The sequence below is a fragment of the Chelonia mydas genome, chromosome 8 (genome assembly GCF_015237465.2).
Source record: "Chelonia mydas isolate rCheMyd1 chromosome 8, rCheMyd1.pri.v2, whole genome shotgun sequence".
In the NCBI taxonomy this organism is placed as follows: Eukaryota; Metazoa; Chordata; order Testudines; family Cheloniidae; genus Chelonia; species Chelonia mydas.
Window position 1 is genome coordinate 63274885 of NC_057854.1, and position 12060 is coordinate 63286944.

Here is a 12060-nt window from a genome sequence, read left to right on the forward strand (position 1 = left end):
AAGGAAAGTTTACAAGAATGTAATCTAAATAACAGATAACTGCCCAAACCAAAGTGCCATTTTCAGACAGAAGTTTGCAACCTGAGGTTCTCTTCACAATGGGTTGAATCTAGGTACCCCAAACTTTGGAAAAATCTGATTCACATCCAAATTTTGAAGCCCTAAATTCAAGTATACATGCTGAGATCCAGAGTTTTGGTTTAGGCCCATCTCCACTAAGTACAGGGTATTAATATCACCACCTTTCAACAGAGGATCACGAAGTTGTTTACAAAAGCAGGCAATGTGTGTATAAGCTGCTGGCCTGCCTCTCCAGTCTAGGAAGGACTGATGTAACGCTGACAGACCCCGGTCGTCAGTGGGCAGGATCGAACCTAGGCCCTCTGGAGCTTAGTGCATGAGCCTCTACCGCATGAGCTAAAAGGCAACTGACTCCTAGTTAAGGCTGTAGAGCAGACTCATTTAACTCTCTCTGAGTGATCTCGCTACCACTAGATGGGATAGAACACCTCACCCAGAAGGTGTGTGGGTTACAATGACACCATACCTAAAATCTGGGTCAGGCTCTTTCACAATGCTTCCGCTTTATTTCTTCATAATAAAACAATTCAATGCAAGTTCCACATATAAACCCCATCTTTTCCCTGAACGAGGATCTTCTGAAGGGGGCTATATATCCCTGAGGCCCCTCATTTTTGGTTTTTGTTTAAAATTTCCCAGGAATTTATAAATGTTTATTTAAAAAAATTTAAAATGGGTGAAAACTGTAAAAAAACAAAGACAAAAGGGCAGAGGGCAAGGAGATTGGGGTGCCCTGTACTCACAGGAGGGAGCAGGCAGAGGGGTGAGGGATCCTTCTGCTTCCTGCGGGCATGTCACTGCGATGGTTGGCTGGTCTCTGCTGCTGCAACCCAGCTCCCTGCCCATCTCACTACCCCATTGCGCAGGGGGAAAAGGTGAGGCCTCGCTGATGGTCCAGGTCTCTGGCGGCTCTGCCCAGCAGGGAAAGTAAACAGGGTCTATTGCCTGGTTTCCCGCCCATCTCACTCCCCACTGTGCAGTGGGGAAGCAAGACAGACAGGGAGGCAGGTGATAGGGAAGCAAGATGGGCAGGAACCCCCTTAGCTGCCAGGACGTGGCTCCCTGCCCCGTCGCTCCCTACACTGCAGCAGCAGCCGCCTACCAGCAGTTACCCTCCTCTATACAGCAGGGACTCTGCAGGGAGGTACCTGGTTCGGGAGTTCCAGCTCTTGCAAAATCCAGGTAAAAACTTAGTAACCTGAATATTTTTTTCAAAACCCAGGAATTTTTCAGGAAAGTTGGGTAGAAAACAAAAACGAAGCTCTTCCCTCTTGCCCACAGGTTCACACTTATCAGCTGCTCTCTTGAGAGTCACCCTGCTTCAGTGCCTGCCACAGGAGCCAACCCGCTTTCTGCAGCTCTCCACCCCAACTAAGCCACTTGCTGGCTTTTATCACCACCTTAGCTATCTCCTAGCTCAGGCTGCTTATCAGTCACAGTTGAGGCCAGGCCCAGCTTCCCTTAAAGGGCCAGATGCCCTGTAAAAAAATGCCCATTCCAGCAGGGACCATCTTTTGTTCTGTGTTTGTACAGCATCTAACACAGTGGGGTCCTGGTTCATAACTAGGGCTCCAAGTCATTACAGTAATACAAATAAGAAATGAAATAGTAATATCACAGATAAGGAAACTATGACACAGAAAAATCAAGTGCCTTACTCAAGTCAGTGGCACCTAACTCCCACTGCTTGAGTCCCAGTACAAGAATATGTTGCCTCCCTAAGAACACCCATCACTTCAAGCTTAGTGAAACTCACTTGAAGCTTCCATGGGCATAATATACAGATATACATACTTAACACCTTTTCAAAGTTATTTTTATATATAGCATCTAGGAGACCTTAGCCGAGACCAAAGTCCCAATGAGCTAGGCAGTATGCAAACTCATAGTAAGATAGAGTCCCTCCCACTCAAAGAGCTTACTAAATTCCTAATACAGAGTTAACTTCACAATCTTTGCCTTTTCACCCAATTCCAAAATTCTCTATTTGAAATGTCAATGCAAAGGGGCAAAAGTTTATAGCCAATAATTTTGTGTTAGAGCAGTTGTTTACTTAGAGTGTGAAGACCTAAGCTTCTAACAACGAACATTATTTACATCAGAGAATCCTGACTCTTCGTATCAAGGGGTTATCACAAGACAAGGTCTCTTATGCAAAAAGAGACTACTTTATACATTGATCTTCAAGTGTAAGTATGCACAAGTTTCTCTTAATATACATAAAGTTCTTTAAGAACTAATTTGCTTTGAAAAAAAAGTAAAAAAAAATACCACCACCCTTCAGTACTTTGTAGTGGCAAAATAGCTTATATAGTAGTCTCTTTTGTGACTTTTAGAATGCAAAAGCATAATTTTATTTATTTTTTGGATTTATATATAGAACTACCTATCCCAACAAAATTCTACAATAGGCACACCTAGGACATCACCAGACAATATCAGAGCTGGGAAAGAAACAAATTAAAATAACACTTCTGTGAATCAGAGACGAAACATGGCATTCCACTCTCTTCAATGAGTGGGGAGACAGAGGGAGATGGCTTATGACTGCAGACAGGATTTGTAAAGCTTAAAATCATCATAAATTGTTAGAGTAAAATACATTTTAAGTCCATACCAAAAGTGGAAGAGAGGCCTTTAAAGTTACACTTTAACAGCAAATGTACTGTACTATCAGCGTAACAACTCTCCTCTAAGAATGAAGTCCAACTTAGAGAAGACTATCTTTCTAAGATTGACTGTGCAGTGTGTGGGAGGGGAGAAGTATGCTGACACTAGCTGAGAAAAATATGCAGTCAGACTCTTTAATGCTTCTGAACACAGAAGTTTAAAAGCTAGCAAATGAACAGAGTCACCTCAGATATCCAAGTACTAAAATGAGACAAATTCAACTTCAGTAAAAAAGCAAGAACTGCCATGTTTTACACAGGTTGACCCTACTTACAAAAGTTTGCTATCTTTGGCTCACACATTTATATTAGTATTGATGTACTTAAATATATACTGGCAATCCTATTAAAAATCTACAATATAGTTCTTTTCATGGCAAATTAATATTTATGCTTCCTAACCCATCAGATATTTTTCTTGTATTCCACTGCCTACAAACTGGTCACATATCTACAAATAGCATATGGCATTAGCAAAAACTGATACAGCCAGGCAATAGCAAATGTCTTCAGGTAATAATTCATCTCCATCAACATCATGTCAGACAGCCTGCTCCCAACATCTGCTATGGCTGGTGCCTGTGAGGTACAGCTGGGCCTCCCACCTCAGCCTACATCCCACAACTGCTGAGACATGGAGTCAACCCTCCCCCAAAGACCTCTTCTCCAAAGTGGAGAATGAGGGCTGGGTACGATAAATAGCTTCTCTAGCCTATGTCTCCTCCCAGCTCCCCCACTCCCACCATGACACACACATCCAAGAATAATCTTGGCTGAGGGAAGAGCGCTGTAGAAAATAAGAGAGCACAGTAGCAATTTTCCATCCCCTCGATTACTCCTGATGAAGAAGAGAGGGTGGGCCCTACAAACTTCCTCCCTTCTCCAAACTCCTGTCAAAGGGAAAGGAAAGGGTGAAAGGGGCCAAGCCACCAATCTGTGTCCTAAAACGTAAATTGAAAAAAAAAATTCAGTTATTATTTGTATTCCCATAGCACCCACAATGTGCTAGGTACTGTCCAAACATATGGGAAGACTTAGTTCCTACCCTTAAAAACTTTCAGACTAAATAAATGAAAATTCAGTAAAATAAATATTTAAAAAAAATACTCATGAGATCATTATGATTTGTAACCTGCTGACAGCATTCCTGGTGGTGTACATGAGACAAATATTAAGATCACCTCTGGTCTGTATTCTTGAGATTGTTCAATATGGACATCATTCTTTGGTTTTAGAAAATACTGCACAATCTCAGACACAATTCATCTGCTTTTGCCCTCAAAATATTTGTGTAATACTTCATTAAACAAAGGATTTGTTAACTATCCTCCTAATCTGTTAAGAACAACTGTAAAGGAATCAGGTTACAAGTAAATACTTTTTTTTTTTAAGTCACATTATGTTTGTAAAATTCAATAATGGAAATTAAAAGAAACGCTTAAAGGGAAGTGGAACTTATCTTAGATATGGCTATAATTACACTGTCAATAAATTACAGATAAAGGTACAGGTTTCAGAGTAGCAGCCGTGTTAGTCTGTATTCGCAAAAAGAAAAGGAGTACTTGTAGCACCTTAGAGACTAACCAATTTATTTGAGCATAAGCTTTCGTGAGCTACAGCTTACTTCATCGGATGCATGCAGTGGAAAAGGTACCTTCACTTTAAACTATAGTAACGAATGACTCATATGTATCTCCTAGAATATTAAGTCCTGATATAAATACTCATAATGATAGATCCACAATTAAATAACCCTTTTTATTTGTTGTAACTAAAGTGAATTTTCAACATGCACTTACAGTTATGTCAATGTTGCAGCAAATATTGCATATTTTGGGTAAACATTTTTACAAATAATCACATTCAGCTTACTGCTTCTTCTGTAACAAGTCCAAACATGCACACCTAAACTCCATATACAAAAATGCTTTGTTGCCATTGTCTATAGCATTCTGCTACCACAAGCAGCACCACAATACTGTATTCACAATACCACAATCATCATCATACATTTTAATTAAGGACTAACTATGAAAAAAATCTCAATTCCTCCATATTACTAAAAACATTTTTTAAGAAAACCTAAAGACAAACTTCAAAAACTTGTGAAAGGGATACAAGTTTTAAAAAGCAAACTTGTCATACACCTAAATGCTGGTATCCAATTACAGTACTTAAAGCAAGAATCATAAAGATTACACAAGTCTAGAAGAGGGATGTACCACATAATACAACTTTAGGCCTGTGTGCAACAGAACATTTTCTCCAACATCATATTGGGGCAAACTAAGCCTTAATTTTTTTTTAATAAAACACTATGTATTTAATCTTTATTTGAAGCACCTATTATGTTTATATTAATAGCCATTTGGTTAAGTCTTATAATAACCTATACATTCAAGTAATTACACTGCTAAGGAAGTGTTCAAATACATTTTTCAACAGTAAACTTATTTCAAATTAATTGATAGCAGTGGACAAGTGTGTGGCTGCTTTTTATTCACCTTTCTGCCACAGACAATTTTTAAAAATGTAGAGATCAGTACTTTTGAAGGTAAATGTCTCTTTAGTACCCCACCACTTGAAAACCAGCAGTTAAAAATATCCGTATTGAAGAATAACGGGGTATTCTACTGAATGTTTCAAGTATTTTGAAAAAACAAAAATTACTACAGATTACTTGGTGCATTACATTGATCTAACTAGCTTTTTATCAGACCTCAGTAATGCTCTGAAAAGGAAGAGGAAAACAGTTATCTGATCAGCACGTTACACCCACAGAGTGTTTGTGGTTAATGAAGAGCTCTGTGCAGTGGGAGGAAGACAACATACCAACAAACAGAGCACGCAGACCCCAATCCTGCAAGCAGCTCCATGAACATAGACTCTCGTGCAGAACCCCACTGAAGTCAATAGGGATTTCCACCTGCATTTCACTGCTTGCAGGATTGGGATCTTAGTCTATGTCTACACTTAAAACAATACAGCAGCACAGCTGAATTGCTCAGTGTAGCCACTCACTACAACGATATAGTTAACCAACCTCCCTGAGAGGTGGTAGCTAGATCAACAGTATAGGAAGTATTCTTCCATCAACCTAGAGCTGTCTACAACAGGAACTAGGTCAGCTTAACTATGTCATTCAGGGATGTGAATTTTTCAAAGAATCATAGAAGATTAGGGTTGGAAGAGACCTCAGGAGGTCATCTAGTCCAGACCCCTGCTCAAAGCAGGACCAACACCAACTAAATCATCCCAGGGAGGGCTTTGTCACACCTCTGAGCCACGTAGCTCAATTTAACTTTTTGGTGTAGACCTGACCATAGTGAAACTAACCATTTCACTTAATATTAAAATTCATTTTAATTAGAGATTTGCACAATTTCATTATTTTTGAATGTGTCTTTTCCAAACAAACATCACTTGGAATAAAGAGTACACAAATCTCCTGGGTTTACTAACATTATTTGTATTTATTACTTGTATTATTGTAGTGCCTAAATCAGTCTGAAATACACTGTGCTAGGTGCTGTACAAACAATGAACAAAAGACAGTCAGCATTTAACACTGTTCAGTGGATCCCAACTGATTCTTAAATGTTTCTTTTCCTGTCTTAAGGATATCCTTTGAGGATATAACCTTTGGACATAGCTCCCTACTAAAAGAAGTTATGTTACTGGAATTAATAATGCTAAACTAGGTTAGTGAAACAAAGCAATCTATACTGTTAAAGCAACTTCTTCTAAAATCGCATACTCCTAGACCTATTTCGGTTTATAGAAGATTTTTGAATGGTTAAAACAGCATATCGTCAGGAGCCTCATGCCCCTAAAGGACTCTGGGCCCCTTTTACCATCTCAAACTTAGCATACAGGGTGAGAGAACCAGGGTGGAAATTGGTTTACTGTCACCTGAACAGAAAAGGGTCAACTTGAGTCACATTCTTCTCAAGGAGCGAGAGAAGAATGGTTTAGAGACGATATCTACTAGAGATATATATGCTGGAGGTCAAGTTCAAGGAATTTATTTGCTATGCAACAGTTCAAAGCTTATCATGTTCATAGAACTTGTGTGGCCTGCTGACTTTCCAATTCAAAATAGCATATTTTTATTGCCTATTGTGCTACATTTCAGTAAAATTAATATAGTGAAAAATCTGTTTGTCTTTCATAATAAAATGATGTGAACAAATAGACAGCTTCAATTAAGCTATGAGCAAACCTCTACACTAAGGTATGACAGTAAAAGGTGCTGCCGCAGCATATAACCTTCAAATGAAGGAAGGTCTCCAGGGAGAGAGAGAAAGTTTGTTTCAATGTAGCAGCACAGCTATAACTAAACAACAGCCATGTGCAAGTTACCACTGTGAGAAAGTTTGCAGAAGGACGCTGCATGCCACTTTTACCAGATAGAAGACCAAAAAACACTGGAATATAAGTTAAAAAAATAAAATTCTGAAGACTGACACCATTACTTAGAATAATATAACGAACATACCAGATTCTACAATATTAATGACAGGTTTCGAACCGTGCCTTGTTTCTACAAGTGATAACTGAATGTAGAATGCCAGCTGAAGAATGTTTCTTCTACTGCCATATGCTTTTTTTTTTTTTAAATGTGCCAAATAAATCAAGGTATGACATGCTGACAGAAATAATCAATCTTGCAGTTTTCTAAGAAATAAAGTAAACATGTCTACTCTATTTACTGCAGAACAATGTTCACACTGCACTTCAAACATGCAAGCAACAGCCTCATTGCTGCTAGAGTGTGCTAGCACTGTTCTCTTGGCCCATGCAGAAAATCATGCTGCACATAAACTAGTCTAATTTTTATGAACTCTGTCTTAACATATATCTCGGGGGGAGGGGAAATGCCCGTCCACAGTGATCAGCTAACATGTGCTAATCGAGCTACCCCTAGTTGATGCTAACACAGTTTTGACCCCATGATGAGGCCATCAAACTTTTCCCATTGGCTAGGTAGACCTAGATTTAACAGAGCTTCTTACCTGTGGATGATCTACTAGAATTTATCTCAATCTGATAAATTTAACATTTAGTTTCAAATGCAATTATATACTGTAAAGTCCTTTATCACTTTTCTGAGTTATTGGGCAAAAGCAAGAGTGTTAGCCCTGCTGAAAGTGTAACATGCAACATACTCCAACTTGGCTAAGGCCTTTTTTCTGTGTATGTATTCTTACATCATCAGAAAGTACATTGTCCCCCTAATAAAATAAAAACTAGAAGTATTTCCTGAAGCGAAATGATGAAGGTTGAAACAAAGGTCCATAGTAAATCAAATACTGCTATTTTGAGTTTCTCAATTGTACAGTAGACCCTCAGTTTCAAACACCTCGAGAATGGAGGTTGTTAGTAACTCTTAACAAAATGCTGTGGTTGTTCTTTCAAAAGTTTACAACTGACATTGACTTAATACAGCTCTCAAACTTTACTATGCAGAAGAAAAATGCTGCTTTATTTTTTAGTATTTATGTTTAACACAGTACTGTACTGTATTTGCTTTTTTTTTTTTTTTTTTTTTTGTCTCTGTTGCTGCCTGATTGCATACTTCCGGTTCCAAATGAGGTGTGTGGTTGACTGGTCAGTTCGTAACTGAGTTTCTATTGTATTAATTGAATTAAGTTTTCAATTAATTAAAATAGCATGCATTTAGATTTTATTTATTTATTGGATTTTACTCTTGGCTATAGAAGCAATAAATTTTAATCATTCAACTACTCCTCAAAGCCCATCTCACAGTTTATTTAAATCCGATGACACTGTTTGTGTATTTGCTCAGCTATGACTGAAAAAAACCACTTTCAAGGTTGTCAGGCCTGTTTCCAAAAAAAGATGTTATATTTTAGGGGTTATTTAAAAATGTTCAGCTGTCAAAACTCATCTTTGGAAAGTGCTAATTTTAAGTGCAAATTACTGTGTGTCACATCACAAACAAACTGGTACAGGTGTGCAGCATCCTATTTAAAAATACTAGCTTATTTATAGTCAGACACAGCAGGGATGTACTAGTTTTTACTTGTTTGTTTGAACTGTAGCACAGCCAACAAAGGGTGGTTAAACAAAATGCAGAAAAATCTAAAAGAGGAGCTCACTCTAGGACAAACTTGAAATGAAAACCTTAAAAGATATATGGGTCAAATTAAGGTCTTTCTCCCTCCTCACTCAACTTCTCCTGCTGCTCACTCATGCAGGGAGATCATAATTCTGTGCTTGTGATACTTCCACAGTAACAGTGATGACAGTGATGTCACAGATTCAACCATGACTTCACTGCAGGATCAAGTAAAAGAAGCAGATGGGATGCGAGAAAGTCCCTATTTAAACACAATTCTCTTTCATGGGAAAGAAAGGGGCAAGAGCAAAGAAACAGCTGAATGGACCTTGTTTTGATATATTATATATTCAAAACATTATCATAGCATGAAAATCTGTTTAAAGGCAAGTCTTTCAATACAGTGTAACTGTCAAATTTATTAGCCTTATAATAAACCGACCTGGAAAGCTCCCTGTTTAGTAAAACAAACCTGTGCTCAGTTTTTAAAGCTGTGTTAGAGAAATTACACATTCATCTCTTGTTACATGTACAATAATTCCTTAAATAAATCCAGTCTTAATACTCAGATGTATTTATTTGACACACTACTATTGTACTCACTGTGCTACAGGCAAACACAATGACAGGTCCCTGCCCCGAGGCGTTTGTGATCTAATGTGATGCCCAGAGTATGGAAAGATGATAATTATAATATACAGGTGACACCCAAAGAATGGTGATGGGAACTGCACCTCAGCCACTAGACCTTTCACTTGTGATATTTCAGAAGGCTCATTTCTCTCTCCAGTCCTATTCAAGATCAACATGCAGCCACTGGGCGAACTGGTACGAAAAGAGAGACTTACGTGCCAGCAATACATAGATGACACAGCTCTACCTATACATCACCATACAGGACCATACCACTCAACATCAAACATCTCATCCAAGCACTGGACTCCGGTCATGGATTAAAAACAGCTGGCTGAAGTTCAACCCATGCAAGACAGAGGTGGGCAGAAGAAAGCACTCTGAAGAGTCTGCACCCAAAGTGCAGTCTCCTCTGGTGGAAGGCGCACACCACATCATTCATCAGTTCAGCTGGGAGTTTTGGGGTGGTTCCTGGATTGCTCATTGATGCTGAGAGCTCACATAGCATCATCCACAAGTGATGCTTTCCAACATCTCTAGCTATCTAGAAGACTCCATCCCACCATAGTGGATGGTGCCCTGACCTCATTTATTCATATCTTTTTCATCTCCTATCTGGACAATAGCAATACAATATAGCTGGGCATGAAGCCTTCAGCACATAGGAAATCCCAGCTTGTACAGAACACTGTAGCACATCACCACCTCACCACACAGGCTACTGTGAGCACAACAAACCTGTCCTCTGCTCTTTACGAAAGTTTCCTCATAAAATAGTGAGTCAAATTCAAAGTCTCTGTCTTTCACTTCCCGGCATTAAGGCCTGGGCCAAGCATATCTAAAAGACCGCCACAACAGGTACAACAAAACTTGGGACCATACAGGTAAAGCTCATCTGTGCAAGGGATCGAGCTTTCTTAAGGACTACTCCGAGAATGTGAAATGAACTCCGTCAGGAACAATGGATAATCACATCTACCAAACCCTACCAAAAAGCCCCCACTACACTGGACACACAATTCTCCTCCTGGGGAGAGGGAGACTGAACCACACAGATGTTAGTCATGTTGCTTAATGCACCACTTGTCAAATGTTCATATTCTATGGTGATGAGGGTGATATATGAACCTATATGGAATAGAAATCAAAATATATACTTGGTAAGTACCCATCTAGTTGCTTCCTTTTAAAAAAAAAAACTTATTAATGTGTGAAGATTTGGGAGTGAGGACAGGAATAGAAGAGTAACCAAAATACGTTTTGAGAAGATGAGAAGAGCAAAACAGCCTGGCACACAGGGCCATGAGCATACTCCATATGTAAGGGGCTCATGAGAAAAGGCACAGTCTCTTGTAGCAGAAGACAACCAAAGGCGCGTTAAGATGAACTGAAATAGCACACACAGTGAGAGCTGGGGAAGTGCCAAGAAACTAGTGTTGAGATGTAAGCAGAAGCCAAGCCTTGCAGTCCTGAAGGTGAGTATAAGGAGTTTGAATGTGATGCAAAAGGGGACTGAACACCAATGTACAATTTGACCATGCAGATATCACAGAGCTGTAGGTGAGGCAAACATTTCTGGTAACAGCACACTGGATAAACTTAAAGGATACGACATGAGAATCATGGTCAGAAATGAAGACGCTGTAGTAATCAAAGCAAGAGATGACAAGAGCATGGATCAAGCTTCTGGCAGTAGGAATAGAGAAGGGACAGATTTTAAAGATACCAGAGAGGAAGCACCAGACGGATTAATTGGCAGACTATATGTTGGGGAGAAAGAAACTGAATATGACATGAAAGTTGCAAGCCTGGATGAAGGGGAAGATGAGTTGAAATATGGCTGGACATTCAAAAAAAGATGTCAGATAGACAGTCACAAAGCAAAAACAGATCATGGGAGACAGATCAGGTGTGGAGAGAGAGATCTGGGTCTCATTATCATTCAGGATATGAGAATGGACAGAGGGTTACCAAGGGACAGAGTATAGCGAAAGAGGAGGAGAATGGGAGATGACCAGAAAGTTGCCACTATAGGAATTGCTAAGAGGAGCAATTAAGAGAGCAAGAAAAGCCAAACCCACAGAGAACCATAAAAGCACTGAGAGCAAGTCAGGAGCGAGCATAGCCAACTCTGTGAAGGAAACTGATCATTCAAGGAAGATAAAAATAAAGAAGTCACCCAAGAACTTGATCAGGAACAGAATATAATATCCTGCCTCGATGAAGGTAATTGCATGAGACTGAAATGGATGGAAACTACCATGCAGAGAGGATCCAGGAGGAAGTCAGAGTAGAGGAGCTGTGGCATTGGCAACAGACAATAAATTCAAGAAGCCTGGGTATGAATGGGAGGAAGAATATACACTGACAGTTAGAGAGGCTGGAAGGGTTAAGGAAAATTATTAGAATAGGGAATACAGCAGTGTGCTTGAAAGAAGAGGATGTGATGGAGAATAAGTGAACAAGGAAAAATATGGGAAGCAAGAAAAATCAATAGGAAATAAAGTCAAGGGAGCATACTGATGTCCTAAAAGACGTAAAACTAGTCATATGCCATCATTCTTGTTGAGTCCCTCATTAGAAATTCCACACAAT

General features: G+C 39.3%; 1 protein-coding gene across 5 annotated transcripts in view; it reads right to left on the minus strand.

Annotated features, from left to right (window-relative positions):
• Window positions 1–12060, minus strand: part of DENND1B (DENN domain containing 1B) — a 243148-nt gene that overhangs the window by 226425 nt on the left and 4663 nt on the right. The window lies entirely within an intron of this gene.